The following is a 27,356-nucleotide window of genomic DNA, read 5'->3' as shown; positions in this document are numbered from 1 at the left end:
CTGAGAACAGATATTTCGGATCCCTTTGAAGACTATAGGGCCAAAGGAAATATCCTCCGATAACAAAGAGAAAGAAGCTTTCTGAGAAACTTCTTTGTGTTCTGTGAAATTATCTCACAGAGTTACAGGTTTCCCCTCAAGAAGCCTTTCGCTAAGACAGTTCTTGTGGAATTGGCAAAGTGATATTTGGAAGCCCATAGAGGGCTATGGTGAAAAAGGAAATATCCTCAGATGAAATCTGGAAAGAAGCTTTCTGAGAATCTGCCTAGTGTTCTGTTAATTCATCTCACAGATTTACATCTGCATTTCGTGGATCTCTTTGCTAGCCTTAGATCTGTGGAATCTGAGAACAGATATTTCGGATCCCTTTGAAGACTATAGGGCCAAAGGAAATATCCTCCGATAACAAAGAGAAGGAAGCTTTCTCAGAAACTTCTTTGCGTTCTGTGAAATCATCTCACAGAGTTACAGCTTTCCCCTCAAGAAGCCTTTCGCTAAGACAGTTCTTGTGGAATTGGCAAAGTGATATTTGGAAGCCCATAAAGGGCTATGGTGAAAAAGGAAATATCCTCAGATGAAATCTGGAAACAAGCTTTCTGAGAAACTGCTTGGTGGTCTGTTAATTCATCTCACAGAGTTACATCTGTATTTCTTGGATCTCTTTGCTAGCCTTATTTCTGTGGAATCTGAGAACAGATATTTCGGATCCCTTTGAAGACTATAGGGCCAAAGGAAATGTCCTACGATAACAAAGAGAAGGAAGCTTTCTGAGAAATTTCTTTGCGTTCTATGAAATCATCTCACAGATTTACAGCTTTCCCCTCAAGAAGCCTTTCGCTAAGACAGTTCTTGTGGAATTGGCAAAGTGATATTTGGAAGCCCATAGAGGGCTATGGTGAAAAAGGAAACATCCTCAGATGAAATCTGGAAACAAGCTTTCTGAGAAACTGCTTGGTGTTCTGTTAATTCATCTCACAGAGTTACATCTGTATTTCGTGGATCTCTTTGCTAGCCTTATTTCTGTGGAATCTGAGAACAGATATTTCGGATCCCTTTGAAGAGTATAGGGCCAAAGGAAATATCGTCCGATTACAAAGAGAAAGAAGCTGTCTGAGAAACTTCTTTGTGTTCTGTGAAATCAACTCCCAGAGTTACAGCTTTCCCCTCAAGAAGCCTTTCGCTAAGACACTTCTTGTGGAATTGGCAAAGTGATATTTGGAAGCCCATAGAGGGCTATGGTGAAAAAGGAAATATCCTCAGATGAAATCAGGAAAGAAGCTTTCTGAGAACTGCTTAGTGTTCTGTTAATTCATCTCACAGAGTTACATCTGCATTTCGTGGATCCCTTTGCTAGCCTTATTTCTGTGGAATCTGAGAACAGATATTTCCAATCCCTTTGAAGATTATAGGGCCAAAGGAAATATCCTCCGATAACAAAGAGAAAGATGCTTTCAGAGAAACTTCTTTGTGTTCTGTGAAATCATCTCACAGAGTTACAGCTTTCCCCTCAAGAAGCCTTTCGCTAAGACAGTTCTTGTGGAATTGGCAAAGTGATATTTGGAAGCCCATAGAGGGCTATGGTGAAAAAGAAAATATCCTCAGATGAAATCTGGAAACAAGCTTTCTGAGAAACTGCTTGGTGGTCTGTTAATTCATCTCACAGAGTTACATCTGTATTTCGTGGATCTCTTTGCTAACCTTATTTCTGTGTAATCTGAGAACAGATATTTCGGATACCTTTGAAGACTATAGGGCAAAAGGAAGTATCCTCTGATAACAAAGAAAAAGAAGCTTTCTGAGAAACTTCTTTGTGTTCTGTGAAATCATCTCACAGAGTTACAGCTTTCAACTCATGAAGCCTTTCGCTAAGACACTTCTTGTGGAATTGGCAAAGTGATATTTAGAAGCCCATTGAGGGCTATGGTGAAAAAGGAAATATCCTCAGATGAAATCTGGAAACAAGCTTTCTGAGAAACTGCTTGGTGTTCTCTTAATTCATCTCAAAGAGTTACATCTGTATTTCTTGGATCTCTTTGCTAGCCTTATTTCTGTGGAATCTGAGAACAGATATTTCGGATCCCTTTGAAGACTATAGGGCCAAAGGAAATGTCCTACGATAACAAAGAGAAGGAAGCTTTCTGAGAAATTTCTTTGCGTTCTATGAAATCATCTCACAGATTTACAGCTTTCCCCTCAAGAAGCCTTTCGCTAAGACAGTTCTCGTGGAATTGGCAAAGTGATATTTGGAAGCCCATAGAGGGCTATGGTGAAAAAGAAATTATCCTCAGATGAAATCTGGAAACAAGCTTTCTGAGAAACTGCTTGGTGTTCTCTTAATTCATCTCACAGAGTTACATCTGTATTTCGTTGATCTCTTTACTAGCCTTATTTCTGTGGAATATGAGAACAGATATTTCAGATCCCTTTGAAGACTATAGGGCCAAAGGAAATATCCTCCGATAACAAAGAGAAAGATGCTTTCAGAGAAACTTCTTTGTGTTCTGTGAAATCATCTCACAGAGTTACAGCTTTCCCCTCAAGAAGCCTTTCGCTAAGACAGTTCTTGTGGAATTCGCAAAGTGATATTTGGAAGCCCTTAGAGGGCTATGGTGAAAAAGGAAATATCCTCAGATGAAATCTGGAAAGAAGCTTTCTGAGAAACTGCTTTGTGTTCTGTTAATTCATCTCACAGAGTTACATGTGTATTTCGTGGATCTCTTTGCTAGTCTTTTTTAGGTGGAATCTGAGAACAGATATTTCGTATCCCCTTGAAGACTATTGGGCCAAAGGAAATATCCTCCGATAACAAAGAGAAGGAAGCTTTCTGAGAAACTTCTTTGCGTTCTGTGAAAACATCTCACAGAGTTACAGCTTTCCCCTCAAGAACCTTTCGCTAAGACAGTTCTTGTGGAATTGGCAAAGTGATATTTGGAAGCCCATAGAGGGCTATGGTGAAAAAGGAAATATCCTCAGATAAAATCTGGAAAGAAGCTTTCTGAGAAACTGCTTAGTGTTCTGTTAATTCAGCTCACAGAGTTACATCTGTATTTCGTGGATCACTTTGCTAGCCTTATTTCTGTGAAATCTGAGAACAGATATTTCGGATCCCTTTGAAGACTATAGGGCCAAAGGAAATATCGTCCGATTACAAAGAGAAAGAAGCTTTCTGAGAAACTTCTTTGTGTTCTGTGAAATCAACTCACAGAGTTACAGCTTTCCCCTCAAGAAGCCTTTCGCTAAGAAAGTTCTTGTGGAATTGGCAAAGTGATATTTGGAAGCCCATAGAGGGCTATGGTGAAAAAGGAAATATCCTCAGATGAAACCTGGAAAGAAGCTTTCTGAGAAACTGCTTAGTGTTCAGTTAATTCATCTCACAGAGTTACATCTGTATTTCGTGGATCTCTTTGCTAGCCTTATTTCTGTGGAATCTGAGAATAGATATTTCGGATCCCTTTGAAGGCTATAGGGCCAAAGGAAATATCGTCCGATAACAAATAGAAGGAAGCTTTCTAAGAAACTTCTTTGCGTTCTGTTAAATCATCTCACAGAGTTACAGCTTTCCCCTCAAGAAGCCTTTCGCTAAGACAGTTCTTGTGGAATTGGCAAAGTGATATTTGGAAGCCCATAGAGGGCTATGGTGAAAAACGAAATATCCTTAGATGAAATCTGGAAACAAGCTTTCTGAGAAACTGCTTGGTGGTCTGTTAATTCATCTCACAGAGTTACATCCGTATTTCGTGGATCTCTTTGCTAGCCTTATTTCTGTGGAATCTGAAAACAGATATTTCGGATCCCTTTGAAGACTATAGGGCCAAAGGAATTATCCTCCGATAACAAAGAGAAAGAAGCTTTCTGAGAAACTTCTCTCTGTTATGTGAAATCATCTCACAGAGTTACAGCTTTCCCCTCAAGAAGCCTTTCGCTAAGACACTTCTTGTGGAATTAGCAAAGTGATATTTGGAAGCCCACAGAGGGCTATGGTGAAAAAGGAAGTATCCTCAGATGAAATCTTGAAACAAGCTTTCTGAGAAACTGCTTGGTGTTCTGTTAATTCATCACACAGAGTTACATCTGTATTTCGTGGATCTCTTTGCTAGCCTTATTTCTGTGGAATCTGAGAACAGATATTTCGGATCCCCACGAAGACTGTTGGGCCAAAGGAAATATCCTCTGATAACAAAGAGAAGGAAGCTTTCTGAGAAATTTCTTTGCGTTCTGTGAAAACATCTCACAGAGTTACAGCTTTCCCCTCAAGAAACCTTTCGCTAAGACAGTTCTTGTGGAATTGGCAAAGTGATATTTGGAAGCCCATAGAGGGCTATGGTGAAAAAGAAATTATCCTCAGATGAAATCTGGAAACAAGCTTTCTGAGAAACTGCTTGGTGTTCTCTTAATTCATCTCACAGAGTTACATCTGTATTTCGTTGATCTCTTTGCTAGCCTTATTTCTGTGGAATATGAGAACAGATATTTCAGATCCCTTTGAAGACTATAGGGCCAAAGGAAATATCCTCCGATAAAAAAGAGAAAGAAGCTTTCTCAGAAACTTCTTTGTGTTCTGTGAAATCATCTCACAGAGTTACAGCTTTCCCCTCAAGAAGCCTTTCGCTAAGACAGTTCTTGTGGAATTGGCAAAGTGATATTTGGAAGCCCATAGAGGGCTATGGTGAAAAAGGAAATATCCTCAGATGAAACCTGGAAAGAAGCTTTCTGAGAAACTGCTTAGTGTTCAGTTAATTCATCTCACAGAGTTACATCTGTATTTCGTGGATCTCTTTGCTAGCCTTATTTCTGTGGAATCTGAGAATAGATATTTCGGATCCCTTTGAAGACTATAGGGCCAAAGGAAATATCGTCCGATAACAAAGAGAAGGAAGCTTTCTAAGAAACTTCTTTGCCTTCTGTTAAATCATCTCACAGAGTTACAGCTTTCCCCTCAAGAAGCCTTTCGCTAAGACAGTTCTTGTGGAATTGGCAAAGTGATATTTGGAAGCCCATAGAGGGCTATGGTGAAAAAGGAAATATCCTTAGATGAAATCTGGAAACAAGCTTTCTGAGAAACTGCTTGGTGGTCTGTTAATTCATCTCACAGAGTTACATCCGTATTTCGTGGATCTCTTTGCTAGCCTTATTTCTGTGTAATCTGAGAACAGATATTTCGGATACCTTTGAAGACTATAGGGCAAAAGGAAGTATCCTCTGATAACAAAGAAAAAGAAGCTTACTGAGAAACTTCTTTGTGTTCTGTGAAATCATCTCACAGAGTTACAGCTTTCCCCTCAAGAAGCCTTTCGGTAAGACACTTCTTGTGGAATTGGCAAAGTGATATTTGGAAGCCCATTGAGGGCTATGGTGAAAAAGGAAATATCCTCAGATGAAATCTGGAAAGAAGATTTCTGAGAAACTGCTTGGTGTTCTCTTAACTCATCTCACAGAGTTACATCTGTATTTCTTGGATCTCTTTGCTAGCCTTATTTCTGTGGAATCTGAGAACAGATATTTCGGATCCCTTTGAAGACTATAGGGCCAAAGGAATTATCCTCCGATAACAAAGAGAAAGAAGCTTTATGAGAAACTTCTCTCTGTTATGTGAAATCATCTCACAGAGTTAAGCTTTCCCCTCAAGAAGCCTTTCGCTAAGACACTTCTTGTGGAATTGGCAAAGTGATATTTGGAAGCCCACAGAGGGCTATGGTGAAAAAGGAAATATCCTCAGATGAAATCTGGAAACAAGCTTTCTGAGAAACTGCTTGGTGTTCTGTTAATTCATCACACAGAGTTACATCTGTATTTCGTGGATCTCTTTGCTAGCCTTATTTCTGTGGAATCTGAGAACAGATATTTCGGATCCCCTTGAAGACTGTTGGGCCAAAGGAAATATCCTCTGATAACAAAGAGAAGGAAGCTTTCTGAGAAATTTCTTTGCGTTCTGTGAAAACATCTCACAGAGTTACAGCTTTCCCCTCAAGAAACCTTTCGCTAATTCAGTTCTTGTGGAATTGGCAAAGTGATATTTGGAAGCCCATAGAGGGCTATGGTGAAAAAGAAATTATCCTCAGATGAAATCTGGAAACAAGCTTTCTGAGAAACTGCTTGGTGTTCTCTTAATTCATCTCACAGAGTTACATCTGTATTTCGTTGATCTCTTTGGTAGCCTTATTTCTGTGGAATATGAGAACAGATATTTCAGATCCCTTTGAAGACTATAGGGCCAAAGGAAATATCCTCCGATAAAAAAGAGAAAGAAGCTTTCTCAGAAACTTCTTTGTGTTCTGTGAAATCATCTCACAGAGTTACAGCTTTCCCCTCAAGAAGCCTTTCGCTAAGACAGTTCTTGTGGAATTGGCAAAGTGATATTTGGAAGCCCATAGAGGGCTATGGTGAAAAAGGAAATATCCTCAGATGAAATCTGGAAAGAAGCTTTCTGAGAAACTGATTAGTGTTCTGTTAATTCATCTCACAGAGTTACATCTGTATTTCGTGGATCTCTTTGCTAGCCTTATTTCTGTGGAATCTGAGAACAGATATTTCGGATCCCTTTGAAGACTATAGGGCTAAAGGAAATATCCTCCGATAACAAAGAAAAGGAAGCTTTCTAAGAAACTTCTTTGCGTTCTGTGAAATCATCTCACAGAGTTACAGCTTTCCCCTAAAGAAGCCTTTCGCTAAGACAGTTCTTGTGGAATTGGCAAAGTGATATTTGGAAGCCCTTAGAGGGCTATGGTGAAAAAGGAAATATCCTCAGATGAAATCTGGAAACAAGCTTTCTGAGAAACTGCTTAGTGTTCTGTTAATTCATCTCACAGAGTTACATCTGCATTTCGTGGATCTCTTTGCTAGCCTTATTTCTGTGGAATCTGAGAAGAGATATTTCCAATCCCTTTGAAGATTATAGGGCCAAAGGAAATATCCTCCGATAACAAAGAGAAAGATGCTTTCAGAGAAACTTCTTTGTGTTCTGTGAAATCATCTCACAGAGTTACAGCTTTCCCCTCAAGAAGCCTTTCGCTAAGACAGTTCTTGTGGAATTGGCAACGTGATATTTGGAAGCCCATAGAGGGCTATGGTGAAAAAGAAAATATCCTGTGATGAAATCTGGAAAGAAGCTTTCTGAGAAACTGCTTAGTGTTCTGTTAATTCATCTCACAGAGTTACATCTGTATTTCTTGGATCTCTTTGCTAGCCTTATTTCTGTGGAATCTGAGAACAGATATTTCGGATCCCCTTGAAGACTATTGGGCCAAAGGAAATATCCTCCGATAACAAAGAGAAGGAAGCTTTCTGAGAAATTTCTTTGCGTTCTGTGAAAACACCTCACAGAGTTACAGCCTTCCCCTCAAGAAGCCTTTCGCTAAGACAGTACTTCTGGAATTGGCAAAGTCATATTTGGAAGCCCATAGAGGACTATGGTGAAAAAGAAAATATCCTCAGATGAAATCTGGAAACAAGCTTTCTGAGAAACTGCTTGGTGTTCTCTTAATTCATCTCACAGAGTTACATCTGTATTTCTTGGATCTCTTTGCTAGCCTTATTTCTGTGGAATCTGAGAACAGATATTTCAGATCCCTTTGAAGACTATAGGGCAAAAGGAAATATCCTCCGATAAAAAAGAGAAAGAAACTTTCTGAGAAACTTCTTTGTGTTCTGTGAAATCATCTCACAGAGTTACAGCTTTCCCCTCAAGAAGCCTTTCGCTAAGACAGTTCTTGTGGAATTGGCAAAGTGATATTTGGAAGCCCATAGAGGGCTATGGTGAAAAAGGAAATATCCTCAGATGAAATCTGGAAAGAAGATTTCTGAGAAACTGCTTAATGTTCTGTTAATTCATCTCACAGAGTTACATCTGTATTTCGTGGATCTCCTTGCTAGCCTTATTTCTGTGGAATCTGAGCACAGATATTTCGGATCCCTTTGAAGACTATAAGGCCAAAGGAAATATCCTCCGATAACAAAGAGAAGGAAGCTTTCTGAGAAACTCCTTTGCGTTCTGTGAAATCATCTCACAGAGTTACAGCTTTCCCCTAAAGAAGCCTTTCGCTAAGACAGTTCTTGTGGAATTGGCAAAGTGATATTTGGAAGCCCATAGAGGGCTATGGTGAAAAAGGAAATATCCTCAGATGAAATCTGAAAAGAAGCTTTCTGAGAAACTGCTTCGTGTTCTGTTAATTCATCTCACAGAGTTACATCTGTATTTCGTGGATCTCTTTGGTAGCCTTATTTCTGTGGAATCTGAGAACAGATATTTCAGATCCCTTTGAAGACTATAGGGCCAAAGGAAATATCCTCCGATAACAAAGAGAAGGAAGCTTTCTAAGAAACTTCTTTGAGTTCTGTGAAATCATCTCACAGAGTTGCAGCTTTCCCCTAAAGAAGCCTTTCGCTAAGACAGTTCTTGTGGAATTGGCAAAGTGATATTTGGAAGCCCATAGAGGGCTACGGTGAAAAAGGAAATATCCTCAGATGAAATCTGGAAACAAGCTTTCTGAGAAACTGCTTGGTGTTCTGTTAATTCATCTCACAGAGTTACATCTGTATTTCGTGGATCTCTTTGCTAGCCTTATTTCTGTGGAATCTGAGAACAGATATTTCGGATCCCTTTGAAGACTATAGGGCCAAAGGAAATATCGTCCGATTACAAAGAGAAAGAAGCTGTCTGAGAAACTTCTTTGTGTTCTGTGAAATCAACTCACAGAGTTACAGCTTTCCCCTCAAGAAGCCTTTCGCTAAGACAGTTCTTGTGGAATTGGCCAGGTGATATTTGGAAGCCCTTAGAGGGCTATGTTGAAAAAGGAAATATCCTCAGATGAAATCAGGAAAGAAGCTTTCTGAGAAACTGCTTAGTGTTCTGTTAATTCATCTAACAGAGTTACATCTGCATTTCGTGGATCTCTTTGCTAGCCTTATTTCTGTGAAATCTGAGAACAGAGATTTCGGATCCCTTTGAAGACTATAGGGCCAAAGGAAATATCCTCCGATAACAAAGAGAAAGAAGCTTTCTGAGAAACTTCTTTGCGTTCTGTGAAATCAACTCACAGAGTTACAGCTTTCCCCTCAAGAAGCCTTTCGCTAAGACAGTTCTTGTGGAATTGGCAAAGTGATATTTGGAATCAAATAGAGGACTATGGTGAAAAAGGAAATATCCTCAGATGAAATCTGGAAAGAAGCTTTCTGAGAAACTGCTTAGTGTTCTGTTAATTAATCTCACAGAGTTACATCTGTATTTCGTGGATCTCTTTGCTAGCCTTATTTCTGTGGAATCTGAGTACAGATATTTCGGATCCCTTTGAAGGCTATAGGGCCAAAGAAATATTCTCCGATAACAAAGAGAAGGAAGCTTTCTGAGAAACTTCTTTGCGTCCTGTGAAATCATCTCACAGAGTTACAGCTTTCCCCTCAGGAAGCCTTTCGCTAAAACAGTTCTTTTGGAATTGGCAAAGTGATATTTGGAAGCCCATAGAGGTCTATGTTGAAAAAGGAAATATCCTCAGATGAAATCTGGAAAGAAGCTTTCTGAGAAACTGCTTGGTGTTCTGTTAATTCATCTCACAGAGATACATCTGTATTTCGTGGATCTCTTTGCTAGCCTTATTTCTGTGGAATCTGAGAACAGATATTTCGGATCCCTTTGAAGACTATAGGGCCAAAGGAATTATCCTCCGATAACAAAGAGAAAGAAGCTTTCTGAGAAACTTATTTCTGTTCTGTGAAATCATCTCACAGAGTTACAGCTTTCCCCTCAAGAAGCCTTTCGCTAAGACAGTTCTTGTGGAATTGGCAAAGTGATGTTTGGAAGGCCATAGAGGGCTATGGTGAAAAAGGAAATATCCTCAGATGAAATCTGGAAAGGAGCTTTCTGAGAAACTGCTTGGTGTTCTGTTAATTCATCTCACAGAGTTACATCTGTATTTCGTTGATCTCTTTGCTAGCCTTATTTCTGTGGAATCTGAGAACAGATATTTCGGATCCCTTTGAAGACTATAGGGCAAAAGGAAGTATCCTCTGATAACAAGGAGAAAGAAGCTTTCTGAGAAACTTCTTTGTGTTCTGTGAAATCATCTCAGAGAGTTACAGCTTTCTCCTCAAGAAGCCTTGCGCTAAGACACTTCTTGTGGAATTGGCAAAGTGATATTTGGAAGCCCCTAGAGGGCTATGGTGAAAAAGGAAATATCCTCAGATGAAATCTGGAAAGAAGCTTTGTGAGAAACTGCTTGGTGTTCTTTTAATTCATCTCACAGTGTTACATCAGTATTTCGTGGATCTCTTTGCTAGCCTTTTTTCTGTGGAATCTGAGAACAGATATTTCGGATCCCTTTGAAGACTATACGGCCAAAGGAAATATCGTCCGATTACAAAGAGAAAGAAGCTGTCTGAGAAACTTCTTTGTGTTCTGTGAAATCAACTCACAGAGTTACAGCTTTCCCCTCAAGAAGCCTTTCGCTAAGACACTTCTTGTGGAATTGGCAAAGTGATATTTGGAAGCCCATAGAGGGCTATGGTGAAAAAGGAAATATCCTCAGATGATATCAGGAGAGAAGCTTTCTGAGAAACTGCTTGGTGTTCTGTTAATTCATCTCACAGAGTTACATCTGTATTTCGTGGATCTCTTTGCTAGCCTTATTTCTGTGGAATCTGAGAAGAGATATTTCGGACCCCTTTGAAGACTATAGGGCCAAAGGAAATATCCTCTGATAACAAAGAGAAGGAAGCTTTCTGAGAAACTTCTTTGCGTTCTGTGAAATCATCTCACGGCGTTACAGCTTTCCCCTCAAGAAGCCTTTCGCTAAGACACTTCTTGTGGAATTGGCAAAGTGATATTTGGAAGCCCATAGAGGGCTATGGTGAAAAAGAAAATATCCTCAGATGAAATCTGCAAAGAAGCTTTCTGAGAAACTGCTTGGTGGTCTGTTAATTCATCTCACAGAGTTACATCTGTATTTCGTGGATCTCTTTGCTAGCCTTATTTCTGTGGAATCTGAGAACAGATATTTCGGATCCCTTTGAAGACTATAGGGCAAAAGGAAGTATCCTCTGATAACAAAGAGAAAGAAGCTTTCTGAGAAACTTCTTTGTGTTCTGTTAAATCATCTCACAGAGTTACAGCTTTCCCCTCAAGAAGCCTTTCGCTAAGACACTTCTTGTGGAATTGGCAAAGTGATATTTGGAAGCCCATAGAGGGCTATGGTGAAAAAGAAAATATCCTCAGATGAAATCTGGAAACAAGCTTTCTGAGAAACTGCTTGGTGTTCTCTTAATTCATCTCACAGAGTTACATCTGTATTTCTTGGATCTCTTTGCTAGCCTTATTTCTGTGGAATCTGAGAACAGGTATTTCGGATCCCTTTGAAGACTATAGGGCTAAAGGAAATATCCTCCGATAACAAAGAGAAGGAAGCTTTCTGAGAAACTTCTTTGCGTTCTGTGAAATCATCTCACAGAGTTACAGCTTTCCCCTCAAGAAGCCTTTCGCTAAGACAGTTCTTGTGGAATTGGCAAAGTGATATTTGGAAGGCCATAGAGGGCTATGGTGAAAAAGGAAATATCCTCAGATGAAATCTGGAAAGAAGCGTTCTGAGAAACTGCTTAGTGTTCTGTTAATTCATCTCACAGAGTTACATCTGTATTTCGTGGATCTCTTTGCTAGCCTTATTTCTGTGGAATCTGAGAACAGATATTTCGGATCCCTTTGAAGACTATAGGGCCAAAGGAAATATCCTCCGATAACAAAGAGAAGGAAGCTTTCTGAGAAACTTCTTTGCGTTCTGTGAAATCATCTCACGGCGTTACAGCTTTCCCCTCAAGAAGCCTTTCGCTAAGACAGTTCTTGTGGAATTGGCAAAGTGATATTTGGAAGCCCATAGAGGGCTATGGTGAAAAAGGAAATATCCTCAGATGAAATCTGCAAAGAAGCTTTCTGAGAAACTGCTTGGTGGTCTCTTAATTCATCTCACAGAGTTACATCTGTATTTCGTGGATCTCTTTGCTAGCCTTATTTCTGTGGAATCTGAGAACAGATATTTCGGATCCCTTTGAAGACTATAGGTCAAAAGGAAGTATCCTCTGATAACAAAGAGAAAGAAGCTTTCTGAGAAACTTCTTTGTGTTCTGTTAAATCATCTCACAGAGTTACAGCTTTCCCCTCAAGAAGCCTTTCGCTAAGACACTTCTTGTGGAATTGGCAAGGTGATATTTGGAAGCCCATAGAGGGCTATGGTGAAAAAGAAAATATCCTCAGATGAAATCTGGAAACAAGCTTTCTGAGAAACTGCTTGGTGTTCTCTTAATTCATCTCACAGAGTTACATCTGTATTTCTTGGATCTCTTTGCTAGCCTTATTTCTGTGGAATCTGAGAACAGGTATTTCGGATCCCTTTGAAGACTATAGGGCTAAAGGAAATATCCTCCGATAACAAAGAGAAGGAAGCTTTCTGAGAAACTTCTTTGCGTTCTGTGAAATCATCTCACAGAGTTACAGCTTTCCCCTCAAGAAGCCTTTCGCTAAGACAGTTCTTGTGGAATTGGCAAAGTGATATTTGGAAGGCCATAGAGGGCTATGGTGAAAAAGGAAATATCCTCAGATGAAATCTGGAAAGAAGCGTTCTGAGAAACTGCTTAGTGTTCTGTTAATTCATCTCACAGAGTTACATCTGTATTTCGTGGATCTTTTTGCTAGCCTTATTTCTGTGGAATCTGAGAACAGATATTTCGGATCCCTTTGAAGACTATAGGGCCAAAGGAAATATCCTCCGATAACAAAGAGAAGGAAGCTTTCTGAGAAACTTCTTTGCGTTCTGTGAAATCATCCCACAGCGTTACAGCTTTACCCTCAAGAAGCCTTTCGCTAAGACAGTTCTTGTGGAATTGGCAAAGTGATATTTGGAAGCCCATAGAGGGCTATGGTGAAAAAGGAAATATCCTCAGATGAAATCTGAAAACAAGCTTTCTGAGAAACTGCTTGGTGGTCTGTTAATTCATCTCACAGAGTTACATCTGTATTTCGTGGATCTCTTTGATAGCCTTATTTCTGTGTAATCTGAGAATAGATATTTCGGATACCTTTGAAGACTATAGGGCAAAAGGAAGTATCCTCTGATAACAAAGAAAAAGAAGCTTTCTGAGAAACTTCTTTGTGTTCTGTTAAATCATCTCACAGAGTTACAGCTTTCCCCTCAAGAAGCCTTTCGCTAAGACACTTCTTGTGGAATTGGCAAAGTGATATTTGGAAGCCCATTGAGGGCTATGGTGAAAAAGGAAATATCCTCAGATGAAATCTGGAAAGAAGCTTTCTGAGAAACTGCTTGGTGTTCTCTTAACTCATCTCACAGAGTTACATCTGTATTTCTTGGATCTCTTTGCTAGCCTTATTTCTGTGGAATCTGAGAACAGATATTTCGGATCCCTTTGAAGACTATAGGGCCAAAGGAAATATCGTCCGATTACAAAGAGAAAGAAGCTGTCTGAGAAACTTCTTTGTGTTCTGTGAAATCAACTCACAGAGTTACAGCCTTCCCCTCAAGAAGCCTTTCGCTACGACAGTTCTTGTGGAATTGGCAAAGTGATATTTGGAAGCCCATAGAGGGCTATGGTGAAAAAGTAAATATCCTCAGATGAAATCTGGAAAGAAACTTTCTGAGAAACTGCTTAGTGTTCTGTTAATTCATCTCACAGAGTTACATCTGTATTTCGTGGATCTCTTTGCTAGCCTTATTTCTGTGAAATCTGAGAACAGATATTTCGGATCCCTTTGAAGACTATAGGGTCAAAGGAAATATCGTCCGATTACAAAGAGAAAGAAGCTTTCTGAGAAACTTCTTTGTGTTCTGTGAAATCAACTCACAGAGTTACAGCTTTCCCCTCAAGAAGCCTTTCGCTAAGACAGTTCTTGTGGAATTGGCCAAGTGATATTTGGAAGCCCTTAGAGGGCTATGTTGAAAAAGGAAATATCCTCAGATGAAATCAGGAAAGAAGCTTTCTGAGAAACTGCTTAGTGTTCTGTTAATTCATCTCACAGAGTTACATCTGCATTTCGTGGATCTCTTTGCTAGCCTTATTTCTGTGAAATCTGAGAACAGATATTTCGGATCCCTTTGAAGACTATAGGGCCAAAGGAAATATCCTCCGATAACAAAGAGAAAGAAGCTTTCTGAGAAACTTCTTTGTGTTCTGTGAAATCAACTCACAGAGTTACAGCTTTCACCTCAAGAAGCCTTTCGCTAAGACAGTTCTTGTGGAATTGGCAAAGTGATATTTGGAATCAAATAGAGGACTATGGTGAAAAAGGAAATATCCTCAGATGAAATCTGGAAAGAAGCTTTCTGAGAAACTGCTTAGTGTTCTGTTAATTAATCTCACAGAGTTACATCTGTATTTCGTGGATCTCTTTGCTAGCCTTATTTCTGTGGAATCTGAGTACAGATATTTCGGATCCCTTTGAAGACTATAGGGCCAAAGAAATATTCTCCGATAACAAAGAGAAGGAAGCTTTCTGAGAAACTTCTTTGCGTCCTGTGAAATCATCTCACAGAGTTACAGCTTTCCCCTCAGGAAGCCTTTCGCTAAAACAGTTCTTTTGGAATTGGCAAAGTGATATTTGGAAGCCCATAGAGGTCTATGTTGAAAAAGGAAATATCCTCAGATGAAATCTGGAAAGAAGCTTTCTGAGAAACTGCTTGGTGTTCTGTTAATTCATCTCACAGAGATACATCTGTATTTCGTGGATCTCTTTGCTAGCCTTATTTCTGTGGAATCTGAGAACAGATATTTCGGATGCCTTTGAAGACTATAGGGCCAAAGGAATTATCCTCCGATAACAAAGAGAAAGAAGCTTTCTGAGAAACTTATTTCTGTTCTGTGAAATCATCTCACAGAGTTACAGCTTTCCCCTCAAGAAGCCTTTCGCTAAGACAGTTCTTGTGGAATTGGCAAAGTGATATTTGGAAGGCCATAGAGGGCTATGGTGAAAAAGGAAATATCCTCAGATGAAATCTGGAAAGGAGCTTTCTGAGAAACTGCTTGGTGTTCTGTTAATTCATCTCACAGAGTTACATCTGTATTTCGTTGATCTCTTTGCTAGCCTTATTTCTGTGGAATCTGAGAACAGATATTTCGGATCCCTTTGAAGACTATAGGGCAAAAGGAAGTATCCTCTGATAACAAGGAGAAAGAAGCTTTCTGAGAATCTTCTTTGTGTTCTGTGAAATCATCTCAGAGAGTTACAGCTTTTTCCTCAAGAAGCCTTTCGCTAAGACACTTCTTGTGGAATTGGCAAAGTGATATTTGGAAGCCCATAGAGGGCTATGGTGAAAAAGGAAATATCCTCAGATGAAATCTGGAAAGAAGCTTTGTGAGAAACTGCTTGGTGTTCTTTTAATTCATCTCACTGTGTTACATCAGTATTTCGTGGATCTCTTTGCTAGCCTTTTTTCTGTGGAATCTGAGAACAGATATTTCGGATCCCTTTGAAGACTATACGGCCAAAGGAAATATCGTCCGATTACAAAGAGAAAGAAGCTGTCTGAGAAACTTCTTTGTGTTCTGTGAAATCAACTCACAGAGTTACAGCTTTCCCCTCAAGAAGCCTTTCGGTAAGACACTTCTTGTGGAATTGGCAAAGTGATATTTGGAAGCCCATAGAGGGCTATGGTGAAAAAGGAAATATCCTCAGATGAAATCAGGAGAGAAGCTTTCTGAGAAACTGCTTGGTGTTCTGTTAATTCATCTCACAGAGTTACATCTGTGTTTCGTGGATCTCTTTGCTAGCCTTATTTCTGTGGAATCTGAGAAGAGATATTTCGGACCCCTTTGAAGACTATAGGGCCAAAGGAAATATCCTCTGATAACAAAGAGAAGGAAGCTTTCTGAGAAACTTCTTTGCGTTCTGTGAAATCATCTCACGGCGTTACAGCTTTCCCCTCAAGAAGCCTTTCGCTAAGACAGTTCTTGTGGAATTGGCAAAGTGATATTTGGAAGCCCATAGAGGGCTATGGTGAAAAAGGAAATATCCTCAGATGAAATCTGCAAAGAAGCTTTCTGAGAAACTGCTTGGTGGTCTGTTAATTCATCTCACAGATTTACATCTGTATTTCGTGGATCTCTTTGCTAGCCTTATTTCTGTGGAATCTGAGAACAGATATTTCGGATCCCTTTGAAGACTATAGGGCAAAAGGAAGTATCCTCTGATAACAAAGAGAAAGAAGCTTTCTGAGAAACTTCTTTGTGTTCTGTTAAATCATCTCACAGAGTTACAGCTTTCCCCTCAAGAAGCCTTTCGCTAAGACACTTCTTGTGGAATTGGCAAAGTGATATTTGGAAGCCCATAGAGGGCTACGGTGAAAAAGAAAATATCCTCAGATGAAATCTGGAAACAAGCTTTCTGAGAAACTGCTTGGTGTTCTCTTAATTCATCTCACAGAGTTACATCTGTATTTCTTGGATCTCTTTGCTAGCCTTATTTCTGTGGAATCTGAGAACAGGTATTTCGGATCCCTTTGAAGACTATAGGGCTAAAGGAAATATCCTCCGATAACAAAGAGAAGGAAGCTTTCTGAGAAACTTCTTTGCGTTCTGTGAAATCATCTCAAAGAGTTACAGCTTTCCCCTCAAGAAGCCTTTCGCTATGACAGTTCTTGTGGAATTGGCAAAGTGATATTTGGAAGGCCATAGAGGGCTATGGTGAAAAAGGAAATATCCTCAGATGAAATCTGGAAAGAAGCGTTCTGAGAAACTGCTTAGTGTTCTGTTAATTCATCTCACAGAGTTACATCTGTATTTCGTGGATCTCTTTGCTAGCCTTATTTCTGTGGAATCTGAGAACAGATATTTCGGATCCCTTTGAAGACTATAGGGCCAAAGGAAATATCCTCCGATAACAAAGAGAAGGAAGCTTTCTGAGAAACTTCTTTGCGTTCTGTGAAATCATCCCACAGCGTTGCAGCTTTCCCCTCAAGAAGCCTTTCGCTAAGACAGTTCTTGTGGAATTGGCAAAGTGATATTTGGAAGCCCATAGAGGGCTATGGTGAAAAAGGAAATATCCTCAGATGAAATCTGAAAACAAGCTTTCTGAGAAACTGCTTGGTGGTCTGTTAATTCATCTCACAGAGTTACATCTGTATTTCGTGGATCTCTTTGATAGCCTTATTTCTGTGTAATCTGAGAATAGATATTTCGGATACCTTTGAAGACTATAGGGCAAAAGGAAGTATCCTGTGATAACAAAGAAAAAGAAGCTTTCTGAGAAACTTCTTTGTGTTCTGTGAAATCATCTCACAGAGTTACAGCTTTCCCCTCAAGAAGCCTATCGCTAAGACACTTCTTGTGGAATTGGCAAAGTGATATTTGGAAGCCCATTGAGGGCTATGGTGAAAAAGGAAATATCCTCAGATGAAATCTGGAAAGAAGCTTTCTGAGAAACTGCTTGTGTTCTCTTAACTCATCTCACAGAGTTACATCTGTATTTCTTGGATCTCTTTGCTAGCCTTATTTCTGTGGAATCTGAGAACAGATATTTCGGATCCCTTTGAAGACTATAGGGCCAAAGGAAATATCGTCCGATTACAAAGAGAAAGAAGCTGTCTGAGAAACTTCTTTGTGTTCTGTGAAATCAACTCACAGAGTTACAGCTTTCCCCTCAAGAAGCCTTTCGCTACGACAGTTCTTGTGGAATTGGCAAAGTGATATTTGGAAGCCCATAGAGGGCTATGGTGAAAAAGTAAATATCCTCAGATGAAATCTGGAAAGAAACTTTCTGAGAAACTGCTTAGTGTTCTGTTAATTCATCTCACAGAGTTACATCTGTATTTCGTGGATCTCTTTGCTAGCCTTATTTCTGTGAAATCTGAGAACAGATATTTCGGATCCCTTTGAAGACTATAGGGTCAAAGGAAATATCGTCCGATTACAAAGAGAAAGAAGCTTTCTGAGAAACTTCTTTGTGTTCTGTGAAATCAACTCACAGAGTTACAGCTTTCCACTCAAGAAGCCTTTCGCTAAGACACTTCTTGTGGAATTGGCAAAGTGATTTTGGAAGCCCATAGGGGGCTATGGTGAAAAAGGAAATATCCTCAGATGAAATCTGGAAAGAAGCTTTGTGAGAAACTGCTTGGTGTTCTTTTAATTCATCTCACAGAGTTACATCTGTATTTCGTGGATGTCTTTGCTAGCCTTATTTCAGGGGAATCTGAGAACAGATATTTCGGATCCCTTTGAAGACTATAGGGCCAAAGGAAATATCGTCCGATTACAAAGAGAAAGAAGCTGTCTGAGAAACTTCTCTGTGTTCTGTGAAATCAACTCACAGAGTTACAGCTTTCCCCTCAAGAAGCCTTTCGCTAAGACACTTCTTGTGGAATTGGCAAAGTGATATTTGGAAGCCCATAGAGGGCTATGGTGAAAAAGGAAATGTCCTCAGATGAAATCAGGAGAGAAGCTTTCTGAGAAACTGCTTGGTGTTCTGTTAATTCATCTCACAGAGTTACATCTGCATTTCGTGGATCTCTTTGCTAGCCTTATTTCTGTGGAATCTGAGAACAGATATTTCGGATCCCTTTGAAGATTATAGGGCCAAAGGAAATAACCTCCGAAAACAAAGAGAAAGATGCTTTCAGAGAAACTTCTTTGTGTTCTGTGAAATCATCTCACAGAGTTACAGCTTTCCCCTCAAGAAGCCTTTCGCTAAGACAGTTCTTGTGGAATTGGCAAAGTGATATTTGGAAGCCCATAGAGGGCTATGGTGAAAAAGGAAATATCCTCTGATGAAATCTGGAAAGAAGCTTTCTGAGAAACTGCTTAGTGTTCTGTTAATTCATCTCTCAGAGTTACATCTGTATTTCGTGGATCTCTTTGCTAGCCTTATTTCTGTGGAATCTGAGAACAGATATTTCGTATTCCCTTGAAGACTATTGGGCCAAAGGAAATATCCTCCGATAACAAAGAGAAGGAAGCTTTCTGAGAAACTTCTTTGCGTTCTGTGAAAACATCTCACAGAGTTACAGCTTTCCCCTCAAGAAGCCTTTCGCTAAGACACTTCTTGTGGAATTGGCAAAGTGATATTTGGAAGCCCATAGAGGGCTATGGTGAAAAAGGAATTATCCTCAGATGAAATCTGGAAGCAAGCTTTCTGAGAAACTGCTTGGTGTTCTCTTAATTCATCTCACAGAGCTACATCTGTATTTCGTGGATCTCTTTGCTAGCCTTATTTCTGTGGAATATGAGAACAGATATTTCAGATCCCTTTGAAGGCTATAGGGCCAAAGGAAATATCCTCCGATAAAAAAGAGAAAGAAGCTTTCTGAGAAACTTCTTTGTGTTCTGTGAAATCATCTCACAGAGTTACAGCTTTCCCCTCAAGAAGCCTTTTGCTAAGACAGTTCTTGTGGAATTGGCAAAGTGGTATTTGGAGGCCCATAGAGGGCTATGGTGAAAAAGGAAATATCCTCTGATGAAATCTGGAAAGAAGCTTTCTGAGAAACTGCTTAGTGTTCTGTTAATTCATCTCACAGAGTTACATCTCTATTTCGTGGATCTCTTTGGTAGCCTTATTTCTGAGGAATCTGAGAACAGATATTTCGGATCCCTTTGAAGACTATAGGGCCAAAGGAAATATCCTCCGATAACAAAGAGAAGGAAGCTTTCTCAGAAACTTCTTTGTGTTCTGTGAAATCATCTCACAGCGTTACAGCTTTCCCCTCAAGAAGCCTTTCGCTAAGACAGTTCTTGTGAAATTGGCAAAGTGATATTTGGAAGCCCATAGAGGGCTATGGTGAAAAAGGAAATATCCTCAGATGAAATCAGGAAAGAAGCTTTCTGAGAAACTGCTTGTGGTTCTGTTAATTCATCTCACAGAGTTACATCTGCATTTCGTGGATCTCTTTGCTAGCCTTATTTCTGTGGAATCTGAGAACAGATATTTCGGATCCCTTTGAAGATTATAGGGCCAAAGGAAATATCCTCCGATAACAAAGAGAAAGATGCTTTCAGAGAAACTTCTTTGTGTTCTGTGAAATCATCTCACAGAGTTACAGCTTTCCCCTCAAGAAGCCTTTCGCTAAGACAGTTCTTGTGGAATTGGCAAAGTGATATTTGGAAGCCCATAGAGGGCTATTGTGAAAAAGGAAATATCCTCAGATGAAATCTGGAAAGAAGCTTTCTGAGAAACTGCTTAGTGTTCTGTTAATTCATCTCACCGAGTTACATCTATATTTCGTGGATCTCTTTGCTAGCCTTATTTCTGTGGAATCTGAGAACAGATATTTCGTATCCCCTTGAAGACTATTGGGCCAAAGGAAATATCCTCCGATAACAAAGAGAAGGAAGCTTTCTGAGAAACTTCTTTGCGTTCTGTGAAAACATCTCACAGAGTTACAGCTATCCCCTCAAGAAGCCTTTCGCTAAGACAGTTTTTGTGGAATTGGCAAAGTGATATTTGGAAGCCCATAGAGGGCTATGGTGAAAAAGGAAATATCCTCAGATGAAATCTGGAAGCAAGCTTTCTGAGAAACTGCTTGGTGTTCTGTTAATTCATCTCACATAGCTACATCTGTATTTCGTGGTTCTCTTTGCTAGCCTTATTTCTGTGGAATCTGAGAACAGATATTTCGGATCCCTTTGAAGACTATAGGGCCAAAGGAAATATCCTCCGATAACAAAGAGAAGGAAGCTTTCTGAGAAACTTCTTTGCGTTCTGTGAAATCATCCCACAGCGTTACAGCTTTCCCCTCAAGATGCCTTTCGCTAAGACAGTTCTTGTGGAATTGGCAAAGTGATATTTGGAAGCCCATAGAGGGCTATGGTGAAAAAGGAAATATCCTCAGATGAAATCTGAAAACAAGCTTTCTGAGAAACTGCTTGGTGGTCTGTTAATTCATCTCACAGAGTTACATCTGTATTTCGTGGATCTCTTTGATAGCCTTATTTCTGTGTAATCTGAGAATAGATATTTCGGATACCTTTGAAGACTATAGGGCAAAAGGAAGTATCCTCTGATAACAAAGAAAAAGAAGCTTTCTGAGAAACTTCTTTGTGTTCTGTGAAATCATCTCACAGAGTTACAGCTTTCCCCTCAAGAAGCCTTTCGCTAAGACACTTTTTGTGGAATTGGCAAAGTGATATTTGGAAGCCCATTGAGGGCTATGGTGAAAAAGGAAATATCCTCAGATGAAATCTGGAAAGAAGCTTTCTGAGAAACTGCTTGTGTTCTCTTAACTCATCTCACAGAGTTACATCTGTATTTCTTGGATCTCTTTGCTAGCCTTATTTCTGTGGAATCTGAGAACAGATATTTCGGATCCCTTTGAAGACTATAGGGCCAAAGGAAATATCGTCCGATTACAAAGAGAAAGAAGCTGTCTGAGAAACTTCTTTGTGTTCTGTGAAATCAACTCACAGAGTTACAGCTTTCCCCTCAAGAAGCCTTTCGCTACGACAGTTCTTGTGGAATTGGCAAAGTGATATTTGGAGGCCCATAGAGGGCTATGGTGAAAAAGTAAATATCCTCAGATGAAATCTGGAAAGAAACTTTCTGAGAAACTGCTTAGTGTTCTGTTAATTCATCTCACAGAGTTACATCTGTATTTCGTGGATCTCTTTGCTAGCCTTATTTCTGTGAAACCTGAGAACAGATATTTCGGATCCCTTTGAAGACTATAGGGTCAAAGGAAATATCGTCCGATTACAAAGAGAAAGAAGCTTTCTGAGAAACTTCTTTGTGTTCTGTGAAATCAACTCACAGAGTTACAGCTTTCCACTCAAGAAGCCTTTCGCTAAGACACTTCTTGTGGAATTGGCAAAGTGATTTTGGAAGCCCATAGGGGGCTATGGTGAAAAAGGAAATATCCTCAGATGAAATCTGGAAAGAAGATTTGTGAGAAACTGCTTGGTGTTCTTTTAATTCATCTCACAGAGTTACATCTGTATTTCGTGGATGTCTTTGCTAGCCTTATTTCAGTGGAATCTGAGAACAGATATTTCGGATCCCTTTGAAGACTATAGGGCCAAAGGAAATATCGTCCGATTACAAAGAGAAAGAAGCTGTCTGAGAAACTTCTTTGTGTTCTGTGAAATCAACTCACAGAGTTACAGCTTTCCCCTCAAGAAGCCTTTCGCTAAGACACTTCTTGTGGAATTGGCAAAGTGATATTTGGAAGCCCATAGAGGGCTATGGTGAAAAAGGAAATGTCCTCAGATGAAATCAGGAGAGAAGCTTTCTGAGAAACTGCTTGGTGTTCTGTTAATTCATCTCACAGAGTTACATCTGCATTTCGTGGATCTCTTTGCTAGCCTTATTTCTGTGGAATCTGAGAACAGATATTTCGGATCCCTTTGAAGATTATAGGGCCAAAGGAAATAACCTCCGAAAACAAAGAGAAAGATGCTTTCAGAGAAACTTCTTTGTGTTCTGTGAAATCATCTCACAGAGTTACAGCGTTCCCCTCAAGAAGCCTTTCGCTAAGACAGTTCTTGTGGAATTGGCAAAGTGATATTTGGAAGCCCATAGAGGGCTATGGTGAAAAAGGAAATATCCTCTGATGAAATCTGGAAAGAAGCTTTCTGAGAAACTGCTTAGTGTTCTGTTAATTCATCTCTCAGAGTTACATCTGTATTTCGTGGATCTCTTTGCTAGCCTTATTTCTGTGGAATCTGAGAAGAGATATTTCGGATCCCTTTGAAGACTATAGGGCCAAAGGAAATATCCTCCGATAACAAAGAGAAGGAAGCTTTCTGAGAAACTTCTTTGCGTTCTGTGAAATCATTTCACAGCGTTACAGCTATCCCCTCAAGAAGCCTTTCGCTAAGACAGTTCTTTTGGAATTGGCAAAGTAATATTTGGAAGCCCATAGAGGGCTATGGTGAAAAAGGAAATATCCTGAGATGAAATCTGGAAACAAGCTTTCTGAGAAACTGCTTGGTGTTCTGTTAATTCATCTCACAGAGTTACATCTGTATTTCGTTGATCTCTTTGCTAGCCTTATTTCTGTGGAATCTGAGAACAGATATTTCGCATCCCGTTAAAGACTATAGGGCCAAAGGAATTATCCTCCGATAACAAAGAGAAAGAAGCTTTCTGAGAAACTTCTCTCTGTTCTGTGAAATCATCTCACAGAGTTACAGCTTTCCCCTCAAGAAGCCTTCGCTAAGACACTTCTTGTGGAATTGGCAAAGTGATATTTGGAAGCCCATAGAGGGCTATGGTGAAAAAGGAAATATCCTCAGATGAAATCTGGAAACAAGCTTTCTGAGAAACTGCTTGGTGTTCTGTTAATTCATCAGACAGAGTTACATCTGTATTTCGTGGATCTCTTTGCTAGCCTTATTTCTGTGGAATCTGAGAACAGATATTTCGGATCCCCTTGAAGACTGTTGGGCCAAGGGAAATATCCTCTGATAACAAAGAGAAGGAAGCTTTCTGAGAAATTACTTTGCGTTCTGTGACAACATAACACAGAGTTACAGCTTTGCCCTCCAGAAGCCTTTCGCTTAGACAGTTCTTGTGGAAATGCCAAAGTGATATTTGGAGGCCCATGGAGGGCTATGGTGAAAAAGAAAATATCCTCTGATGAAATCTGGAAAGAAGCTTTCTGAGAAACTGCTTAGTGTTCTGTTAATTCATCTCACAGAGTTACATCTGTATTTCATGGATCTCTTTGCTAGCCTTATTTCTGTGGAATCTGAGAACAGATAATTCGGATCCCCTTGAAGACTATTGGGCCAAAGGAAATATCCTCGGATAACAAAGAGAAGGAAGCTTTCTGAGAAATTTCTTTGCGTTCTGTGAAAACATCTCACAGAGTTACAGCCTTCCCCCCAAGAAGCCTTTCGCTAAGACAGTTCTTGTGGAATTGGCAAAGTGATATTTGGAAGCCCATAGAGGGCTATGGTGAAAAAGAAAATATCCTCAGATGAAATCTGGAAACAAGCTTTCTGAGAAACTGCTTGGTGTTCTCTAAATTCATCTCACCGAGTTACGTCTGTATTTCTTTGATCTCTTTGCTAGCCTTATTTCTGTGGAATATGAGAACAGATATTTCAGATCCCTTTGAAGACTATAGGGCCAAAGGAAATATCGTCCGATTACAAAGAGAAAGAAGCTTTCTGAGAAACTTCTTTGTGTTCTGTGAAATCATCTCACAGAGTTACAGCTTTCCCCTCAAGAAGCCTTTCGCTAAGACAGTTCTTGTGGAATTGGCAAAGTGATATTTGGAAGCCCATAGAGGGCTATGGTGAAAAAGTAAATATCCTCAGATGAAATCTGGAAAGAAGCTTTATGAGAAACTGCTTAGTGTTCTGTTAATTCATCTCACAGAGTTACATCTGTATTTCGTGGATCTCTTTGCTAGCCTTATTTCTGTGGAATCTGAGAACAGATATTTCGGATCCCTTTGAAGACTATAGGGCCAAAGGAAATATCCTCCGATAACAAAGAGAAGGAGGCTTTCTCAGAAACTTCTTTGCGTTCTGTGAAATCATCTCACAGAGTTACAGCTTTCCCCTCAAGAAGCCTTTTGCTAAGACAGTTCTTGTGGAATTGGCAAAGTAATATTTGGAAGCCCATAGAGGGCTATGGTGAAAAAGGAAATATCCTCAGATGAAATCTGGAAACAAGCTTTCTGAGAAACTGCTTGGTGTTCTGTTAATTCATCTCAGAGAGTTACATCTGTATTCGTTGGTCTCTTTGCTAGCCTTATTTCTGTGGAATCTGAGAACAGATATTTCGGATCCCTTTGAAGACTATAGGGCAAAAGGAAGTATCCTCTGATAACAAAGAGAAAGAAGCTTTCTGAGAAACTTCTTTGTGTTCTGTGAAATCATCTCACAGAGTTACAGCTTTCCCCTCAAGAAGCCTTCCTCTAAGACACTTCTTGTGGAATTGGCAAAGTGATATTTGGAAGCCCATAGAGGGCTATGGTGAAAAAGGAAATATCCACAGATGAAATCTGGAAACAAGCTTTCTTAGAAACTGCTTGGTGTTCTCTTAACTCATGTCACAGAGTTACATCTGTATTTCTTGGATCTCTTTGCTAGCCTTATTTCTGTGGAATCTGAGAACAGATATTTCGGATCCCTTTGAAGACTATAGGGCCAAAGGAAATATCCTCCGATAACAAAGAGAAGGAAGCTTTCTCAGAAACTTCTTTGCGTTCTGTGAAATCATCTCACAGAGTTACAGCTTCCCCTCAAGAAGCCTTTCGCTAAGACAGTTCTTGTGGAATTGGCAAAGTGATATTTGGAAGCCCATAGAGGGCTATGGTGAAAAAGGAAATATCCTCAGATGAAATCTGGAAACAAGTTTTCTGAGAAACTGCTTGGTGTTCTGTTAATTCATCTCACAGAGTTACATCTGTATTTCGTGGATCTCTTTGCTAGCCTTATTTCTGTGGAATCTGAGAACAGATATTTCGGATCCCTTTCAAGACTATAGGGCCAAAGGAAATATCGTCCGATTACAAAGAGAAAGAAGCTGTCTGAGAAACTTCTTTGTGTTCTGTGAAATCAACTCACAGAGTTACAGCTTTCCCCTCAAGAAGCCTTTCGCTAAGACACTTCTTGTGGAATTGGCAAAGTGATATTTGGAAGCCCATAGAGGGCTATGTTGAAAAAGGAAATATCCTCAGATGAAATCAGGAAAGAAGCTTTCTGAGAAACTGCTTAGTGTTCAGTTAATTCATCTCACAGAGTTACATCTGCGTTTCGTGGATCTCTTTGCTAGCCTTTTTTCTGTGGAATCTGAGAAGAGATATTTCCGATCCCTTTGAAGATTATAGGGCCAAAGGAAATATCCTCCCATAACAAAGAGATAGATGCTTTCAGAAAAATTTCTTTGTGTTCTGTGAAATCATCTCACAGATTTACAGCTTTCCCCTCAAGAAGCCTTTCGCTAAGACAGTTCTTGTGGAATTGGCAAAGTGATATTTGGAAGCCCATAGAGGGCTATGGTGAAAAAGGAAATATCCTCTGATGAAATCTGGAAAGAAGCTTTCTGAGAAACTGCTTTGTGTTCTGTTAATTCATCTCACAGAGTTACATCTGTATTTCGTGGATCTCTTTGCTAGCCTTATTGCTGTGGAATCTGAGAACAGATATTTCGTATCCCCTTGAAGACTATTGGGCCAAAGGAAATATCCTCCGATAGCAAAGAGAAGGAAGCTTTCTGAGAAACTTCTTTGCGTTCTGTGAAAACATCTCACAGAGTTACAGCTTTCCCCTCAAGAAGCCTTTCGCTAAGACAGTTCTTGTGGAATTGGCAAAGTGATATTTGGAAGCCCATAGAGGGCTACGGTGAAAAAGGAAACATCCTCAGATAAAATCTGAAAAGAAGCTTTCTGAGAAACTGCTTAGTGTTCTGTTAATTCAGCTCACAGAGTTACATCTGTATTTCGTGGATCTCTTTGCTAGCCTTATTTCTGTGAAATCTGAGAACAGATATTTCGGATCCCTTTGAAGACTATAGGGCCAAAGGAAATATCGTCCGATTACAAAGAGAAAGAAGCTTTCTGAGAAACTTCTTTGTGTTCTGTGAAATCAACTCACAGAGTTACAGCTTTCCCCTCAAGAAGCCTTTCGCTAAGACAGTTCTTGTGGAATTGGCAAAGTGATATTTGGAAGCCCTTAGAGGGCTATGTTGAAAAAGGAAATATCCTCAGATGAAATCTGGAAAGAAGCTTTCTGAGAAACTGCTTGGTGTACTGTTAATTCATCTCACAGAGTTACATCTGTATTTCGTGGATCTCTTTGCTAGCCTTATTTCTGTGGAATCTGAGAACAGATATTTCGGATCCCTTTGAAGACTATAGGGCAAAAGGAAGTATCCTCTGATAACAAAGAGAAAGAAGCTTTCTGAGAAACTTCTTTGTGTTCTGTTAAATCATCTCACAGAGTTACAGCTTTCCCCTCAAGAAGCCTTCCGCTAAGACACTTCTTGTGGAATTGGCAAAGTGATATTTGGAAGCCCATAGAGGGCTATGGTGAAAAAGGAAATATCCTCAGATGAAATCTGGAAACAAGCTTTCTGAGAAACTGCTTGGTGTTCTCTTAATTCATCTCACAGAGTTACATCTGTATTTCTTGGATCTCTTTGCTAGCCTTATTTCTGTGGAATCTGAGAACAGATATTTCGGATCCCTTTGAAGACTATAGGGCCAAAGGAAATATCGACCGATTACAAAGAGAAAGAAGCTGTCTGAGAAACTTCTTTGTGTTCTGTGAAATCAATTCACAGAGTTACAGTTTTTCCCTCAAGAAGCCTTTCGCTAAGACACTTCTTGTGGAATTGGCAAAGTGATATTTGGAAGCCCATTGAGGGCTATGGTGAAAAAGGAAATATCCTCAGATGAATTCTGGAAACAAGCTTTCTGAGAAACTGCTTGGTG

This window comes from Macaca mulatta, chromosome 10 (assembly GCF_049350105.2).
Source record: "Macaca mulatta isolate MMU2019108-1 chromosome 10, T2T-MMU8v2.0, whole genome shotgun sequence".
In the NCBI taxonomy this organism is placed as follows: domain Eukaryota; kingdom Metazoa; phylum Chordata; class Mammalia; order Primates; family Cercopithecidae; genus Macaca; species Macaca mulatta.
The sequence above is the reverse complement of the archived record's forward strand: the minus strand, read 5'-3'. Positions refer to the sequence as shown.